Source organism: Salmo salar, chromosome ssa16, assembly GCF_905237065.1.
Source record: "Salmo salar chromosome ssa16, Ssal_v3.1, whole genome shotgun sequence".
NCBI classification, from domain to species: Eukaryota; Metazoa; Chordata; class Actinopteri; order Salmoniformes; family Salmonidae; genus Salmo; species Salmo salar.
Window position 1 is genome coordinate 49726192 of NC_059457.1, and position 20821 is coordinate 49747012.

At 42.3% G+C, this 20821-nt stretch overlaps 1 pseudogene; it reads right to left on the reverse strand.

Annotated features, from left to right (window-relative positions):
• Positions 1–4261: 4261 nt before the first annotated feature.
• LOC106574157 (cyclin-dependent kinases regulatory subunit 2-like) lies at positions 4262–9180 on the reverse strand (annotated as a pseudogene).
• Between the last annotated feature and the right edge of the window lie 11641 nt (positions 9181–20821).

A 20821-nucleotide genomic window follows, 5' to 3' on the forward strand; every position in this document is an offset into this window, starting at 1 on the left:
AAAGGCCCTAATGATTTATGCTATACAACGTTTGACATGTTTGAACGAACGGAAATATATTTTTTCCCCTCGTTCATGACGAGAAGTCCGGCTGGCTTAGATCATGTGCTAACAAGACTGAGATTTTTGGACATAAATGATGAGCTTTTTTGAACAAAACTACATTCGTTATGGACCTGTGATACCTGGAAGTGACATCTGATGAAGAGAATCAAAGGTAATGGATTATTTACATAGTATTTTCGATTTTAGATCTCCCCAACATGACGTCTAGTCTGTATCGCAACGCCGTATTTTTCTGGGCGCAGTGCTCAGATTATTGCAAAGTGTGATTTCCCAGTAAGGTTATTTTTAAATCTGGCAAGTTGATTGCGTTCAAGAGATGTAAATCTATAATTCTTTAAATGACAATATAATATTTTACCAATGTTTTCTAATTTTAATTATTTAATTTGTGACGCTGACTTGACTGCCGGTTATTGGAGGGAAACGATTTCCTCAACATCAATGCCATAGTAAAACGCTGTTTTTGGATATAAATATGAACTTGATAGAACTAAAAATGCATGCATTGTCTAACATAATGTCCTAGGAGTGTCATCTGATGGAGATTGTAAAAGGTTAGTGCATCATTTTAGCTGGTTTTATGGTTTTGGTGACCCTGTCTTTAAATTGACAAAACATTACACACAACTCTTGTAAATGTACTGTCCTAACATACTCTAAATTTATGCTTTCGCCGTAAAAAAATTTTGAAATCGTAAAACGTGGTTAGATTAAGGAGATGTTTATCTTTCAAAGGGTGTAAAATAGTTGTATGTTTGAAAAATTTGAATTTTGACATTTATTCGGATTCAAATTTGCCGCTCTTGAAATGCACCTGCTGTTGATGGAGTGCACCACGGGTGGCACGCTAGCGTCCCACCTAGCCCATAGAGGTTAATCTAACCACACTGTCCGATTTCAAAAAGGCTTTACAACGAAAGAAAAACATTAGATTATGTCAGCAGAGTACCAAGCCAGAAATAATCAAGCCAGCATATAATGTCACCAAAACCCAGAAGACAGCTAAATGCAGCACTCACCTTTGATGATCTTCATCAGATGACAACCCTAGGACATTATGTTATACAATACATGCATGTTTTGTTCAATCAAGTTCATATTTATATCAAAAACCAGCTTTTTACATTAGCATGTGACGTTCAGAACTAGCATACCCCCCGCAAACTTCCGGGAATTCGCTAACATTTTACTAAATTACTCACGATAAACGTTCACAAAAAGCATAACAATTATTTTAAGAATTATAGATACAGACCTCCTCTATGCACTCGATATGTCCGATTTTAAAATAGCTTTTTGGTGAAAGCACATTTTGCAATATTCTAAGTACATAGCCCAGGCATCACGGGCTCGCTATTTAGACACCCGGCAAGTTTAGCACTCACCATAATCATATTTACTATTATAAAAGTTTGATTACCTTTTGTTGTCTTCGTCAGAATGCACACCCAGGACTGCTACTTCAATAACAAATGTTGGTTTGGTCCAAAATAATCCATCGTTATATCCGAATAGCGGCGTTTTGTTCGATGCGTTCCAGACACTATCCGAAATAGTAAAGAAGTGTCGCGCGCATGGCGCAATTCGTGACAATAAAATTCTAAATATTCCATTACCGTACTTCGAAGCATGTCAACCGCTGTTTAAAATCAATTTTTACGCAATTTTTCTCGTAGAAAAGCGATAATATTCCGACAGGGAATCTCCTTTTCGGCAAACAGAGGAAAAAATCCCAAAGGCGGGGGCGGTCGGGTCACGCGCATAAGCCCAGTGTCCCTTGATCGGCCACTTGAGAAAGGCGATAATGTGTTTCAGCCTGGGGCTGGAATGACGACATTCTGTTTTTTCCCAGGCTCTGAGCGCCTATGGACGACGTGGGAAGTGTCACGTTAGAGCAGAGATCCTTAGTAAATGATAGAGATTGAAAAGAAGTTCAAGAAATGGTCAGACAGGCCACTTCCTGTAAAGGAATCTCTCAGGTTTTGACCTGCCATTTGAGTTCTGTTATACTCACAGACACCATTCAAACAGTTTTAGAAAATTTAGGGTGTTTTCTATCCATATGTAATAAGTATATGCATATTCTAGTTACTGGGTAGGAGTGGTAACCAGATTAAATCGGGTATGTTTTTTATCCAGCCGTGTCAATACTGCCCCCTAGCCCTAACAGGTTAAAGTGATTAACTTTCTAATGATTGAGTCTGCCTACAGTGTGGAAAGGAGGAGGTCAGCCTAGGATCTGGAACGAGGGGTGTCTGCCTACGGCCCGAATCGGATTAAGTCGGTCGGCATTCTGGAGGACAGTAGGCCGGAGCCTGAACCACCACCTGCATAGGTGGGTTGGGGAGGGGGGGTGTAGGACAAGTGCCGTCGGTGACGGCAGCCACCCTCCCTTCCCTCCCTTTAGTTTAGGGGGATTTTGTTGTTGTTTTGGGTTTTGTTTATTTATGAGGTGCGTCCGGGGTCTGCACCTTTAGTGGGGGGTTCTGTCACATCCTGACCAGTATAAGGGTTAATTGTTATTGTAGTTTGGTCAGGACGTGGCAGAGGGTATTTGTTTTATGTGGTTCGGGGTGGTGGTTGTTGTAGAAGGGCATTTGATTTATGTATTCCGGGGGTTTTGGGCACTGTGTCATATTCATGTATTTCTATGTTTAGTCTAGTGTATCTGTTTCTATGTTTAATTAATTGGGGTTGGGACTCTCAATTGAAGGCAGGTGCTGTCTCTTTGCCTTTGATTGAGAGTCCTATATATTAGGGTGTGTTAGGGTTTGTATTTTGTGGGAGATTGTTTCTTGTTTTGCCTGTTTCTTGTTTAGCGTGAGTAAGCCTTTCAAGACTGTTTCGTTGATTGTGAGTTCGTTCTTTTGTTATTTTGGTGATCACTTCATTATTTTAATAAATGTAAAGATGAGCATCCACATTCCTGCTGCATTTTGGTCCTCCTTTCCCAACGACAACCGTGACAAACGAGTTATCATCCCTACTGCCTTTGATCTGGTGGACTCACTAAACACAAATACTGTGTCTGTAAATTATGTCTGAGTGTTGGAGTAATGCCCGTCTGTCTGTCTGGAAAGTTGTGCCATGTGGTTTGCTTCTTTTCAGGAATTTGATGTATTGCATTTACTTTTACTTTGTACTTTTACTCAAGTATGACAATGTAGTACTTTTTCATCCACTGTACTTAAGTACATTTAAAGTCAGATACTTTTTGACTTTTACTCAAGTATTATTTTACTGGGTGACTTTTACTTTTATCTGAGTAATTTTCTATGAATGTATATTTACTTTTACTCAAGTATGTTGTGCCAGTGCTGAAAACATGTACATGACACTGCAACAAATTTTCCCCATGGGGACAATAAAGTCAGTAAAGTAAAGTGCCATGAGGAGCCCATCTGGGAAGGAGTCTACTGCCCATTCATTGTGCAGGCCTATCAAACACATTCACAGACATGAGTACACACACAGAGAATGCATGCACACATGCATGTATGCACATGTAAACACACACATACACATACACACTGAGAGAGAAAACAAGTACAACACAGCAAAGACGATATACTAGTCGCCTAGAGACATGCCGTATACTGTATGTAGCATTCAGAAGCCTTGACGCAATCATCTTGTGGACTGTCCTATTTTTTGACTTACCTATGATATGAACAGTGTTAAAGTTGGGCTTCATGAGACCCAAGCCAGTTCTTTTGTAAACATCCCGTGGTGACACCATCACTTTCATCTCCCAACAGCAAGACCTGACAACCAGGATATAATATAATAATAACATATGCCAATTAGCAGATGCGTTTATCCAAAGCGACTGACAGATACGCGCACATACATTTTACATATGGAGAGAATCGAACCCACTACCCTGGCATTACAAGTGCCCTGCTCTAGCAACTGAGCTATAAAGTACCATAAAGTCATCATAGGTACTGTGGTAATAAAAGTGTAGTAGCAAAATGTGAAGTTAATTGACAGCCCTTTAATTTCACAATGCCACAGAAACAGACAGGATGTTTACAACTTCCATGCAATCAGATTGAGCTTGGTTTCTGAGACAAATACAGCTTCATGCACAGCAGACAATATAACTCTTAGAGAGCAAGCATTCACTGAATACCACATTATTAGAACGTTGACAAGAAGGAATGTTCCAAGGAAAGTTCCGGAATGTATAGAATCAGTGCTTTGGAAGTGGTTGTCTTAACAGGAGAATGTGAGGCTCGGTCTTGTGGATCATATGACACACCCATCCAAGAGACTGCTGCACTCCCAGTCGCCTCCACTCACCCTTAGAAATCAAGTGGAATTTGGGGACTTTTGTTTTGCCACAACATATCTATATTCATAGTGATCGTCGTTATATTTGTCTGAGTAGTAGATTTGTCTGCCATAATGTCAATAAACAACTTTAACCTGTTATGGCTAGGGGGCAGTATTTTCACGGCCGGATAAAAAACGTACCCAATTTAATCTGATTATTACTCCTGCCCAGAAACTAGAATATGCATATAATTATTAGCTTTGGATAGAAAACACTCCAAAGTTTCTAAAACTGTTTGCTTTACAGCGAAAGCAAAACATTAGATTATGTCAAGGAGTACCCTGCCAAAAATAATCACACAGCCATTTTCAAAGCAAGCATATATGTCACAAAAACCCAAACCACAGCTAAATGCAGCACTAACCTTTGATGATCTTCATCAGATGACACTCCTAGGACATTACGTTATACAATACATGCATGTTTTGTTCAATCAAGTTCATATTTATATCAAAAAACAGCTTTTTACATTAGCATGTGATGTTCAGAACTAGCATACCCACCGAAAACTTCCGGTGAATTTACTAAATTACTCATGATAAACGTTGACAAAATACATAACAATTATTTTAAGAATTATAGATACAGAACTCCTTTATGCAATCGCTATGTCAGATTTTAAAATAGCTTTTCGGCGAAAGCACATTTTGCCATATTCTGAGTAGATAGCCCGGCCATCACGGCTAGCTAATTTGACACCCACCAAGTTTGGCCCTCACCAAACTCAGATTTACTATAAGAAAAATTGGATTACCTTTGCTGTTCTTCGTCAGAATGCACTCCCAGGACTTCTACTTCAACAACAAATGTTGTTTTGGTTCCAAATAATCCATAGTTATATTGAAATAGCTACGTTTTGTTCATATGTTCAGGTAACTAGCCGAAGGGTGACGCGCAAGCGCATTTCGTGACAAAAAATGTCAAAATATTCCATGACCGTACTTCGAAGCATGTCAAACGCTGTTTAAAATCAATTTTTATGCGATTTTTCTCGTTAAATAGCGATAATATTCCAACCGGGCGACGTTGTATTCGTTCAAAGACTGAAAGAAAAACATGGAGTCCTCTCGTGGACGCGCACTTGTGTCATTGTTCCCTGCCTGACCACTCACAAAAACTCCTGCTGTTTTTCGCCCAGAGACTGCAGAGACGTCATTCCACTTTCTGGCGCCTTCTGAGAGCCAATGGAAGCCTTAGAAAATGTCACGTTACAGCAGAGATGTTGTATTTTTGATAGAGATGCCACAGAAGGAGAACAAATTGTCAGACAGGGCACTTCCTGTATGGAATCTTCTCAGGTTTTGACCTGCCATATGAGTTCTGTTATACTCACAGACACCATTCAAACAGTTTTAGAAATGTTAGAATGTTTTCTATCCAAATATACTAATTATATGCATATTCTCGTTTCTGGGCAAGAGTAGTAACCAGTTTAAATCGGGTACGTTTTTTATCCGGCTGTGCAAATACTGCCCCCTAGCACCAACAGGTTTTAACTAAATACCAAACAATTAGTCTCCTTTAACTAAATACCAAATAACTAGTCTCATTTAACTTATTACCAAAAAACTAGACCCATTTAACTAAATACGAAATAACTAGACTCCTTTAACTAAATATAAAATAACTAGTTTCCTTTAACTAAATACCAAACAATTACTCTCCTTTAGCTAAATACCAAATAATTAGTCTCCTTTAACTAATACCAAACAGTTTGTCTCCTTTAGCTAAATATGAAATAACTAGACTCCTTTAACTAAATGCCAAATAACTTGTTTCCTTTAACTAAATACCTGTCACGTCCTGACCATAGTAAGTTGTTATTTTCTATGGTAGAGTAGGTCAGGGCGTGACAGGGGTGTTTGTCCATGTTTTGTATTTCTATGTTCAGTTTCTAGTTTGGTATTTCTATGTTGGTTTTGTTTGGTATGATCTCCAATTAGAGGCAGCCGGTTGTCGTTGTCTCTAATTGGAGGTCATATTTAAGTTGATGTTTGTCCCACCTGTTTTTGTGGGTGATTATCTTTTGAGTAGTGTTTGTTTCTCTCTGCGTCACGGTTTGTTGTTTTGTGTATTTAAGTATTTAGTGTTTGATTTTGTTTCACGGTAAATAAAATATGTGGAACTACGAACACGCTGCATTTTGGTCCGATCCTTTGAACAGCCGTGACAATACCAAACAGTCTTCTTTAACTAAATACCAAAACAATTAGTTTCCTTTAACTAAATTTGAAATCACTAGACTCCTTTAACTAAATACCAAATAACTAGTCTCATTTGACTAAATAACAAACAATTAGTCTGCTTTAACTAAATATGAAATAAATAGACCCCTTGAACAAAATTCCAAATGACTAGTCTCCTTTAACTAAATAGCAAATAACAAGTCTCCTATAACTAAATATGAAATAACTAGACTCCTTTAACTAAATACCAAATAACAAGTCTCCTATAACTACACTCCTACATGAAATGGCTTACTTTGCTATGACCACCAATATTATGCCACAGAATCTGTCATTTGTAGAAAATAGATGCAGTGAATAACTGAAATAAGACATAATACTGACCTAAGATGACCAAAACTCCATTTGGCTCACAATGTACAGAAATTGTCCCGAGGTGTCAACAGCAAGCAGTCCTCCACCTTTCTTTTCTCTCACCAACAGTTCTATATTTTCTATACATACCCACACAGAAGTGTTTATGTCCTTTGGAACGGTAGCCATGGCGAGTCATTAACAGATTGTCTTCTCAGCAAAATCCCGGCCACCTGTAGGCCTCGGCTGTCTCGGCCCGCAGTGCTAATTGATGCAACAGAAATTCATAAATTAGAGGCTTTAGATGGAGTCCTGTCATGGCAATCGACAGCTTTGGCCTTTCACACCGTAATCACACCGTGTCTCAGCCAAGAGAGTCCAACTTCACTAAGCTGCTGAGATATAAAGAGAGCAGCTTTGAAAGTTTGAAACCATACTGTGTTGTGGCCCTTTCTCTGCATATTTATTTTTGTATAATCAATTGTTTAAAAAACTGTACTGTAGTAATTGCACACCATTATTTGAATGTCCCTGTAGGCTACACAACTTAATGTCGTTCATCCCACTATCACCAATTATTGTTAAATAGACACAAATGACTTTAGTGAAATTGGTGACCGACACAATTCGTGTCCACCACACGATTTTGTATACAGTGCATTTCTATCACAGGTGAAGGAAGATGGGTGGGCGTACAACTCCAAGTTCTAGCAACCCATGTGTTGCTTGTTCGAATCACATTTTATTTGAATTTTTTATTTAACCTTTATTTAACTGGGCAAGTCAGTTAAGTGCAAATTCTTATTTACAATGACGGCCTACCAAAAGGCAAAAAGCCTCCTGCGGGGATGGGGGCTGGGATTAAAAATATAAATAAAGGACAAAACACACATCACGACAAGAGAGACATCAAATCAAATTGTATTGGTCACATACACATGGTTAGCAGATGTTATTGCGAGTGTAGCGAAATGCTTGTGCTTCTAGATCCAACAACACAACACTACATAACGAGAGACCTAAGACAACAACATAGCATGGCAGCAACACATGACAACACAGCATGGTAGCAACACAACATGACAACAACATGGTGCAACACAACAACACAACACATGATGGACAACTTTAGCATTTTAGCTAATTATCTACTTTGCAACTACTTAGCTAGCATGTTACCTAACCTTAACCGTAACCCTTTAACTATTTAGTTAGCATGTTACCTCACCCTCACGCACATCACTGAGGACCTGAAATGGTCCCTGCACACCGACAGCATGGTGAAGAAGGTACAACAGCACCTTGTTAACTTCAGGTGGCTCAAGAAATGTGTGTTTGCCAACCACAGGGCTCTCCAGAGGGTGGTGCGGTCAGCCCAACACAGCATCGGGGAAAACACTGCCTGCCCTCCATCTACAGCACTCCGTGTCACAGGAAGGTCAAGAACATCATCAAGGACCTCAGCCACCCGAGCCACGGACTGTTCACCCCGCTAAAATCTAGAAGGAGGAGTCAGTACAGGTGCATCAAAGCTGGGGCCGAGAGACTGATAAACAGCTTCTATCTCCAGGCCATCTCCGCCCAGTACCCTGCCTTGAGCCTTAGTCCGTGTTACTAGCCGGCTATCACCCGGTACTCTACCCTGCACCTTAGAGACTGCTGCCCTATGTACATTGAGTCAATGGATGCTGGTCACTTGAATAATGTTTTCATACTGTTTTTCCCACATACTGTTTTTCCCACATATGTATATCTTGTATTCTAGTCAAGGCTCATCCTAAATAACTACGGCTGTATACACCTTTCTATTCACATACTGTCTATACCGTCTATACACACCATTCACCTACATATACTGTATATATTCTGGACTCTGTTCAGGAAGTTCATTTCTTGCAATTCTATCTATTTTGCCATGGGGTTTTGTACTGTGTATTTAAATACTGTATTCTCATCGTAGTTAATTCTATTATTATACTACTGCACATTGCAATTTAGTTTGTACACACCGCATATTTATTTATATACTGGATTCCTGACATAACTCACTATAATATAATCTACTATTGTACATGTCATTCTTAGTATATATTGTGTACATTCATATGGTGTATATATGTATAGATTGCATTTGGATTACTGTTACAGTTATATTTGGGTTAATTGGATTTGTGCTGAAAAGTGTTAAATTATTTTTTCTTTTGTATTTTTATTATTTGTGTACTTGTTTGACATTTTACTACATTGTTAGGAACTAGTAACATAAGCATTTCACTGCAACCACTATAACATCTGCTAAACAATGTACGTGACCAATAAACTTAGATTTGATTAACCCTAACCTTAAAACCTAACATTAACCCCTAAACCTTAGCTAGGTGGCAAACAATAGCTTGGCTAACTTTAGCCACGACAAATTGGAATTCGTTATGAAGAAAATTGTGTACTGGACATGAATGCATTATGAAGAAGATAATCGCTTGACTGTCACACATTTTCAAATAAGTAATTTGTGTCTATTTCATGATAATCAGTGATAATGGGTTTTGTAGTTGAAGGATGCAAGTCTGATTACATATAAATATCATATGGACGGTTTAAGAATGTGAGATGAACATTCGTAGATCCACTGTACAATGAGCACTATGTTTAAAAGGTCGTACACTATAGGTTTATCACATGTAGGGTGAGACAAAGTTTGAAAAAAATGCTTGCTTATCTACGCCCTCATTCAAATGGAACACAGGAAAATCCAATGCTAACCTTCATGAAGGATACCGTATGATATACAACTATTGTCACGTGTGCTCCCTCTCCGGCCTCTAGGTCACCAGGCTGCTCGTTAGGGTGCACACCTGTCACCAGTGTTACGCGTATAATGACTCACCTGGACTCCATCACCTCCTTGATTACCTTCCCTATATATGTCCCTCCCTTTGGTTCCTTCCCCAGGCGTCATTGTTTCTGTTTTCATGTCGGTGCGCTGTTTGTGTTTCGTGTTCATTGTTTCTTTTTTATTTATTAAAACACTCACTCCCTGAACTTGCTTCCCGACACTCAGCACACTCGTTACAACTAGAGAAAATCAGGATTCTGCTGAAAGGGTGTGGAGTGAATATGCAGCAGCTATACATAGCTGACTAACATTGCAATTCTCAACAAAAAAACTTACCATATGAATGAACCAGTGAAGAAACAAAATACTATGCCATAGTATTTTTATATCGTACACATTTTATCTCCACAGTACACAGCTACGGTATGTTACTAATGTACCTAACTTTGCACCAGAGTTTTCAAAAGTTTTGCATTGTTTTGCATTGTACAACTGAGGGATTCAAATTTCCATGGTGCTGCTCGTTAAATCTTACCTTAAACTGATCGAAGCGGATCACTTTCTGTGGCAACTTGTGGCTTGGCATGTCAGGCCAACGCGGATTCATTCCTTTCACCACTCTCTCTTTCTTTCTTTCCCTCTTTCTCTCTCTCTCCCTCTCTTTTTCTCTCTCTCTACCCCCCTTTCTCTCTCTCTCCCTCTCTTCTACCCCCTCTGTCTCTCTACCCCATCTCTCATCTCTCGCTTTCTCTGAAATTCAAATTGCGTTATTGGCATAATGAACATTGGGTTAATATTGCCAAAGCATTAATGTTACAACTGCATAGAGTCATATACATTGTAATAAAATAAAATAGTAATAATATCTCTCTCCCTCAGTACACGCTTCGCACCACGCTTCGCTCCACAGGTAATATTACACTTCGCTACATTACAACGGCTTGATTTGTTTGATCTGAGCAATTCTTCTTAGCCAGCTACATAGCCGTCTTTGTATCAAAGATAATTGTGTAGTTTAGAGTAACTGAGTAATTATCGAGGCTAGCTATCTTCGTCCTCCTAACGTAGTCAACACTGCTAGCTGCTAGCTAACTAGTCATCACCGTTAGCTAGCCAACTTCTACCGACTAGCAGCACCGCAGAAACTATTACATTACAACGCAACGACTTGATTAGTGTGGTGTTAGTGTTAGTTAGCCAGCTACATAGTTGTCTTTGCTGTCTCTGTATCTAAGATAATTGTGTAGTTTGAGTTTGAGTATTATCGAGGTGTGCTAGCCAGCCGCGACGCGGCGCCAGACTTACTCAACACACCTAGTCATCATTAACCCACTGCCAGCTAGCCAACCGTTACCGACTAGCAGCGCTGTAGTTACTAATACTTTACAACGGAACGATTTGACTAGTGCAGTGTTACCTAGTTAGCTACCTAGTTGTCTTTGTCATAGCTTGATAATTGATAATTGTTAGCTAGCCAGACATCGAGGTTAGCTAGCCAGCTATTTCCGTCCCCCCGCGACGCCATTTTTCCTAACCTAGCCAACTATTACCGACGAGCAGCATTGTTGAAACTAAATACACTACAAGGAACGTCTTGATTAGTGTTATGTTAGCTAGCTAGCTACAAAGTTGCTTTGTATCATGACAAGGTGTAGTACTGAAACTACCGAGGTTACCTAGCCAGCTACACGTTCAAAGTCAACAACGCAGCCACCGCTAGCTAGCCTACTCCACCAGCCAGCAGTACTGTATCATTTTAGTCAATAACATTTTTGCAACGTAAGCTTAACTTCCTGAACATTCGAGACGTGTAGTCCACTTGTCACTCCAATCTCATTTGCATTAGCGTAGCCTCTTCTGTAGCTTGTCTACTATGTGTCTGCCTATCCCTGTTCTCTCTCCTCTGCACAGGCCATACAAACGCTCCACACCGCGTGGCCGCTGCCACTCTAACCTGGTGGTCCCAGCGCGCACGACCCACGTGGAGTTCCAGGTCTCCGGCAGCCTCTGGAACTGCCGGTCTGCGACCAACAAGGCTGAGTTCATCTCAGCCTATGCTACCCTCCAGTCCCTAGACTTCCTGGCGCTGACGGAAACATGGATCACCACAGATAACACTGCTACTCCTACTGCTCTCTCCTCGTCTGACTACGTGTTCTCGCATACCCCTAGAGCATCGAGCCAGCGGGGTGGTGGCACTGGAATCCTCATCTCTCCCAAGTGGACATTCTCTCTTTCTCCCCTGACCCATCTGTCTATCTCCTCATTTGAATTCCATGCTGTCACAGTTACCAGCCCTTTCAAGCTTAACATCCTTATCATTTATCGCCCTCCAGGTTCCCTTGGAGAGTTCATCAATGAGCTTGACGCCTTGATAAGTTCCTTTCCTGAGGATGGCTCACCTCTCACAGTTCTGGGTGACTTTAACCTCCCCACGTCTACCTTTGACTCATTCCTGTCTGCCTCCTTCTTTCCACTCCTCTCCTCTTTCGACCTCACCCTCTCACCCTCCCCCCCTACTCACAAGGCAGGCAATACGCTTGACCTCATCTTTACTAGATGCTGTTCTTCCACTAATCTCATTGCAACTCCCCTCCAAGTCTCCGACCACTACCTTGTATCCTTTTCCCTCTCGCTCTCATCCAACACTTCTCACTCTCCCCCTACTCGGATGGTATTGCGCCGTCCCAACCTTCGCTCTCTCTCTCCCGCTACTCTCTCCTCTTCCATCCTATCATCTCTTCCCTCTGCTCAAACCTTCTCCAACCTATCTCCTGATTCTGCCTCCTCAACCCTCCTCTCCTCCCTCTCTGCATCCTTTGATTTCCTCTGTCCCCTATCCTCCAGGCCGGCTCGGTCCTCCCCTCCTGCTCCGTGGCTCGACGACTCACTGCGAGCTCACAGAACAGGGCTCCGGGCAGCCGAGCGGAAATGGAGGAAAACTCGCCTCCCCTGCGGACCTGGCATCCTTTCACTCCCTCCTCTCTACATTTTCCTCTTCTGTCTCTGCTGCTAAAGCCACTTTCTACCACTCTAAACTCCAAGCATCTGCCTCTAACCCTAGGAAGCTCTTTGCTACCTTCTCCTCCCTCCTGAATCCTCCTCCCCCTCCCCCCCTCCTCCCTCTCTGCGGATGACTTCGTCAACCATTTTGAAAAGAAGGTTGACGACATCCGATCCTCGTTGCTAAGTCAAACGACACTGCTGGTCCTGCTCACACTGCCCTACCCTGTGCTTTGACCTCTTTCTCCCCTCTCTCTCCAGATGAAATCTCGCGTCTTGTGACGGCCGGCCGCCCAACAACCTGCCCACTTGACCCTATCCCCTCCTCTCTTCTCCAGACCATTTCCGGAGACCTTCTCCCCTACCTCACCTCGCTCATCAACGCATCCTTGACCGCTGGCTACGTCCCTTCCGTCTTCAAGAGAGAGAGATTGCACCCCTTCTGAAAAAACCTACACTCGATCCCTCCGATGTCAACAACTACAGACCAGTATCCCTTCTTTCCTTTCTCTCCAAAACTCTTGAACGCGCCGTCCTTGGCCAGCTCTCTTGCTATCTCTCTCAGAATTACCTTCTTGATCCTAATCAGTCAGGTTTCAAGACTGGGCATTCAACTGAGACTGCTCTTCTCTGTGTCACGGAGGCTCTCCGCACTGCTAAAGCTAACTCTCTCTCCTCTGCTCTCATCCTTCTAGACCTATCTGCTGCCTTTGATACCGTGAACCATCAGATCCTCCTCTCCACCCTCTCCGAGCTGGGCATCTCCGGCGCCGCCCACGCTTGGATTGCGTCCTACCTGACAGGTCGCTCCTACCAGGTGGCGTGGCGAGAATCTGTCTCCGCACCACGTGCTCTCACCACTGGTGTCCCCCAGGGCTCTGTTCTTGGCCCACTCCTATTCTCGCTATACACCAAGTCACTTGGCTCTGTCATATCCTCACATGGTCTCTCATATCATTGCTATGCAGATGACACACAATTAATCTTCTCCTTTCCCCCTTCTGACAACCAGGTGGCGAATCGCATCTCTGCATGTCTGGCAGACATATCAGTGTGGATGACGGATCACCACCTCAAGCTGAACCTCGGCAAGACGGAGCTGCTCTTCCTCCCGGGGAAGGACTGCCCGTTCCATGATCTCGCCATCATGGTTGACAACTCCCTTGTGTCCTCCTCCCAGAGTGCCAAGAGCCTTGGCGTGACCCTGGACAACACCCTGTCGTTCTCCACCAACATCAAGGCGGTGACCCGATCCTGTAGGTTCATGCTCTACAACATTCGCAGAGTACGACCCTGCCTCACACAGGAAGCGGCGCAGGTCCTAATCCAGGCACTTGTCATCTCCCGTCTGGATTATTGCAACTCGCTGTTGGCTGGGCTCCCTGCCTGTGCCATTAAACCCCTACAACTCATCCAGAACGCCGCAGCCCGTCTGGTGTTCAACCTTCCCAAGTTCTCTCACGTCACCCCGCTCCTCCGCTCTCTCCACTGGCTTCCAGTCGAAGCTCGCATCCGCTACAAGACCATGGTGCTTGCCTACGGAGCTGTGAGGGGAACGGCACCTCCGTACCTTCAGGCTCTGATCAGGCCCTACACCCAAACAAGGGCACTCCGTTCATCCACCTCTGGCCTGCTCGCCTCCCTACCTCTGAGGAAGCACAGTTCCCGCTCAGCCCAGTCAAAACTGTTCGCTGCTCTGGCACCCCAATGGTGGAACAAGCTCCCTCACGACGCCAGGACAGCGGAGTCAATCACCACCTTCCGGAGACACCTGAAACCCCACCTCTTCAAGGAATACCTGGGATAGGATAAAGTAATCCTTCTAACCCCCCCCTTAAAAGATTTAGATGCACTATTGTAAAGTGGTTGTTCCACTGGATATTATAAGGTGAATGCACCAATTTGTAAGTCGCTCTGGATAAGAGCGTCTGCTAAATGACTTAAATGTAAATAAATGTAAATGTATCTCCCTTAACCACTGCATCTGATTACTGCATCTGATCACTGCATCTGCATCTCCCTCTTATCTCCCTTAACCACTGCATCTGATCACTGCATCTGCATCTCCCTCTTATCTCCCTTAACCACTGCATCTGATTACTGCATCTGATCACTGCATCTGCATCTCCCTCTTATCTCCCTTAACCACTGCATCTGATTACTGCATCTGATCACTGCATCTGCATCTCCCTCTTAACTCCCTTAACCACTGCATCTGATTACTGCATCTGATCACAGCATCTGCATCTCCCTCTTATCTCTCTTAACCACTGCATCTGATTACTGCATCTGATCACTGCATCTGCATCTCCCTCTTATCTCCCCCACTGCATCTGATTACTGCATCTGATCACTGCATCTGCATCTCCCTCTTATGTCCCTTAACCACTGCATCTGATTACCTGTTGAGTGGATCATATGGAGTAGCTTTTCAAATTGGTTCATATAGGCAGCAATTTAAAGGCTTGTATATTTGACCCAATCCAGGTTTTTGCCGGTCAAAAGTGACAGACACCCACTACACACATAATGTCTACCCAAGGTACTGTGTTCTGCAAACACTGGGTTCAGACATTGTCTTTGTCTTCCATATCATAGCAACTACGCCCATTTTAAACTGTGATTCACCTCAAATCCATCTTTCCTTTATCCCACGTCTAATACTATATTGAATAATACATGTTGTAACAACATATTATACACCATAGAGATAGTGGAATCTCTTTGAAATACACACACTAACTGATGCCCATGAAAAACACAGACTGGTATGCCAGTCCTAAGAGACAACATTACTCTGACTTCTGGTTGAGCGCTATCACCCTGTGGTGCTTTCTCATTGCCCACACTACAGTTGCTGGAGAAGTCACCCGAAGGTTCACTACGCCTGAGTTGTGTTTCCTGGTCTTGTTTTTATCTTCCTACCCACTGCTCCATGTGCTTCAGCCTCATACAACCTTAGGGTACAGGCAGTACAGTAGTTACCTAGTTGGTATCTTCAGGATCCCTCAGGTCCTCAGCTAGCACCCTAATGGAATTAGGCAGGACCATTTGGGGAAGTAGGTAGTGGTTTCAAAGTGCTTTTATTGCCTCTCCCTTTGTGGGGGCTTTTACAGTGTATCATGCAAGGCCTTCCATTGAACCTGAAAGAAGGGATGAGGATGGTCAAAGAACAGAAAGTAAAACTAATGGCTGGGATGGACATATACAGTACCTCTACAGGAAGAGCTGACATTTCTCAACCATTTCCTTGATGTATCTTACAGTATTGTCCATCAGAACCATGACAGTTTGGCAAGAGTGTTGGATTGGAACATTTTACATCTGCAGACATGATACAACTGTTCCAGTGTGTTAATAAATAAATAAAAATGATACACTCAATCTTCTCTAACCACTATACAGTAGCATTCTGATGGCAAACATTCACAGCTAGCTCAGACTGTACAGCTAGCTCCAACTGTACAGTTAGTTCTGACTGTACACCTAGCTCCAACTGAACAGTTAGTTCTGACTGTACAGCTAGCTCCAACTGTACAGTTAGTTCTGACTGTACAGCTAGCTCCAACTGTACAGTTAGTTCTGACTGTATATCTAGCTCCAACTGTACAGTTAGTTCTGACTGTACAGCTAGCTCCAACTGTACAGTTAGTTCTGACTGTATATCTAGCTCCGACTGTACAGCTAGTTCTGACTGTACATCCAGCACTGACTGTACAGCTAGTTCTGACTGTACAGCTAGTTCCGACTGTACAGCTAGTTCCGACTATACAGATAGGTCCGACTGTACAGCTAGTTCCGACTGTACATCAAGCTCCGACTGTACATCTAGCTCCGACTGTACAGCTAGTTCCGACTGTACAGCTAGTTCCGACTGTACATCTAGCTCCGACTGTACAGCTAGTTCCGACTGTACAGCTAGTTCCGACTGTACAGATAGTTCCGACTGTACAGATAGTTCTGACTGTACAGTTAGTTCCGACTGTACAGTTAGTTCCAACTGTACAGTTAACTCTGACTGTACATCTAGCTCCAACTGTACAGTTAGTTCCGACTGTACAGTTAGTTCCAACTGTACAGTTAACTCCGACTGTACATCTAGCTCCAACTGTACATCTAGCTCCTACTGTACAGCTAGTTCCGACAGTACAGTTAGTTCTGACTGTACAGCTAGTTCCGACTGTACAGTTAACTCCGACTGTACGGCTAGTTCCGACTGTACAGATAGTTCCGACTGTACAGTTAGTTCAAACTGTACAGTTAACTCCGACTGTACATCTAGCTCCAACTGTACAGCTAGTTCCAACTGTACAGTTAACTCCGACTGTACGGCTAGTTCCGACTGTACAGCTAGTACCGACTGTACATCATATCCATTATTCCACGTCCAGATGAAGCTTGTTAATCACCAGTGTACCACCCAGCTCTCGGAAGCCATCCCAATCCATTCTCTCAACCTTGTAATCCCATCCCATCCCATTTGTACTGACTGCTCCATCCCTCATCCCTCTAGTCTAGTGCAGCCAGCGGATCAGCAGCTCCAGTGTTCCAACCAGGCTGATTTCAGAAGGACCCCATTGATCAAAGTGTTCAGATGTGTCCATCTATCCCTCCACTCGGGCCCCTTCCCAATGCCAGGGAAGGGGCATTGGGAAGGGGCCACCACTGGCACTCCCCACCACTGCGGAGGTATTTTTAGAGCACCATGGGCCTTTGAAGAGAGGGAGGGGTCTGGGGTAGAGAGAGGTGGATCCCCAACTATACAGAAGGAGGAGCCTGGGGGAGAGAGAGGTGGAGCCCCAACTACACAGTCTGATAAGCTTTGTTATTTTTTTCTGCTCGTTTCTCTCTTGCCAGTCACCATAGCTTTTTCTCCTCATCTCTCTCTCTCTCTCTCTCTCTCTCTCTCTCTCTCTCTCTCTCTTTCTTTCTCCCCCTATCTCTCGTGGTCTATCGCTCTCTTTTTCCATTCTCTCTCTCCATCTTGCTATCTCTCTGTACAGATGTAGGATCTTAATTTGGTCACTCTTTTGTTGCTGAGAATTTTCTTGCACCTCAGGAAATGCAGATGAGCTTTGTGATTTACATAAATTCACTGAAAGCCCACACAGTTGTATTAACAGTATTGCACTTTTCATGTAGCATATTCTTGGCCAGCTAATAGCCTAACCACGGATCATGCAAAACTATAGACTAAACGTTCTGTGACAATATACTTCAAACACTAGGACTTAACCTCTAGAGGATACAACCCCACTAAAGGGATTGGTTGGACAACAACTAGTGAGATAGCACGGCGCGAAATTCAAAACAAAACGGCATTTTAAAGATACTCTACTCGTTAATCCAATCACATTGTCCGATTTCAAAAAGGCTTTAGATTATTTTAGCATAGGACTTTAGCAAAAAAAAAGCCATTTTCCAAGCACGGCTAGCCATCACAAAACCAGATATACAGCTAAAATTAATCTGTTAGGGCTAGGGGGCAGTATTTACACGGCCGGATAAAAAACATACCCGATTTAATCTGGTTATTACTACTGCCCAGAAACTAGAATATGCATATAATTATTGGCTTTGGATAGAAAACACCCTAAAGTTTCTAAAACTGTTTGAATGGTGTCTGTGAGTATAACAGAACTCATATGGCAGGCAAAAACCTGAGAAGATTCTGTACAGGAAGTGCCCTCTCTGACCATTCCTTGGGCTTCTTGACTCTCTTCATTGAAAATTTAGGATCTTTGCTGTAACGTGACACTTCCTACGGCTCCCATAGACTCTCAGAACCCGGGAAAAAGCTAAATGATGTCGAGGCAGCCCCTGGCTGAAAAACATTAGCGCCTTTGGTAAGTGGTCTATCAGAGGACAATGAGACTGAGGCGCGTGCACGAGGCGACCCCATGTTTTTATTTTCTCTCTCTCTTTCTCTCTCTTTGAATGGTTTCCCGGTCGGAATATTATCGCTTTTTTACGAGAAAAATGGCATAAAAATTGATTTTAAACAGCGGTTGACATGCTTCGAAGTACGGTAATGGAATATTTAGAATTTTTTTGTCACGAAACGCGTCGGGCGCGTCACCCTTCTTTACCCTTTCGGATAGTGTCTTGAACGCACGAACAAAACAGAGGATATTTGAACATAACTATGGATTATTTTGAACCAAACCAACATTTGTTATTGAAGTAGAAGTCCTGGGAGTGCATTCTGACAAAGAACAGCAAAGGTAATAACATTTTTCTTATAGTAAATCTGACTTTGGTGAGGTCTAAACTTGGTGGGTGTCTAAATAGCTAGCCCTGTGATGCCGGGCTATCTACTCAGAATATTGCAAAATGTGCTTTCACCGAAAAGCTATTTTAAAATCGGACATAGTGAGTGCATAAAGGAGTTCTGTATCTATAATTCTTAAAATAATTGTTATGTTTTTTGTGTACGTTTATCGTGAGTAATTTTGTAAATTCACCGGAAGTTTGCAGGGGGTATGCTAGTTCTGAACGTCACATGCTAATGTAAAAAGCTGGTTTTTGATATAAATATGAACTTCATTGAACAAAACATGTATGTATTGTATAACATAATGTCCTAGGATTGTCATCTGATGAAGATCATCAAAGGTTAGTGCTGCATTTAGCTGTGGTTTGGGTTTATGTGACATTATATGCTAGCTTGAAAAATGGGTGTCTGATTATTTCTGGCTGAGTACTCTGCTGACATAATCTAATGTTTTGCTTTTGTTGTAAAGCCTTTTTGAAATCGGACAGTGTGGTTAGATTAACGAGAGTCTTGTCTTTAAAATGGTGTAAAATAGTCTTATGTTTGAGAAATTGAAGTAATAGCATTTCTAAGGTATTTGAATATCGCGCCACAGGATTACACTGGCTGTTGCGTAGGTGGGACGATTTCACCTACCCTAGAGAGGTTAAGCACTAACCTTTGACAATCTTCATCAGATGACACTCCTAGGACATCATGTTAGACAATACATGCATTTTTGTTCGATCAAGTTTATATTTATATACAAAAACCCAATTTTTACATTGGCGTGTGACGTTCAGAAAATGTTTTCTCCCCATAACCACCGGTGAATAGGCACATTTAAAATACAGAAGAACTCATAAACGTTGACAAAATTTTAAACAATTATTTAAAGAATTACAGATAATCTACTCCTTTATGCAACCACTTTGTCACATTTCAAAATAACTTTATGGAAAAAGCACATTGTTCAATATTCTGAGTACAGAACTTAGCCTTCAATGCTAAGCTATACAGTTAGCCTACAACCACGACGTCGACAAATCTCCAAAAATATGTTCGAAATATTTACTTACCTTTGCTGATCTTCGGTGGAATGCACTCGGATGGGCACCCACTTCCACAAGAAATGTTCATTTGTTCTGCAAAGTCCATCATTTATGTCCAAATACGTCCGTTTTGTTAACCCATCCAGAACACTTTACAATGCCATGTGGCGTGGACGCAAATCCATAGACGAAATGTTCAAAGTTCTATTACCGTTTGTAGAAACACGTCAAACGATGTTTACAATCAATCCTTTAGGGTATTTTTTAACGTAAAATTGCGATAATTTTACAACCGGGCAATAGGTATTCATCCCAGAAGAAAAAAAAAAAACGAAGTCACGTGCATGTGCGTCATAAGACACCTGTCCTCAGACTGGCCAGTGATTGACTGAGCCACAATTTTCTGCCCGGTAACAGGTGATGGATAAAACCAGTTCCTAAAGATTGTTGACAGCCAATGGAAGACTTAGGAGGTGCAACGTAAATCCTATGTCACTGTAGTTTTTCAAGGGATTCAAAAGAAAAACTACATTTCTAATTTCTCCCACGTCCTGATTCAATTTTTCTCAGGTTTTGTGCCTGCCATATGAGTTCTGTTATACTCACAGACACCATTTAAACAGTTTTAGAAACTTCAGGGTGTTTTCTATCCAACTCTACTAATAATATGCATATTCTATTTTCTGGGCCAGAGTAGTAACCTGTTTAAATTGGGTACGTTTTTCATCCGGC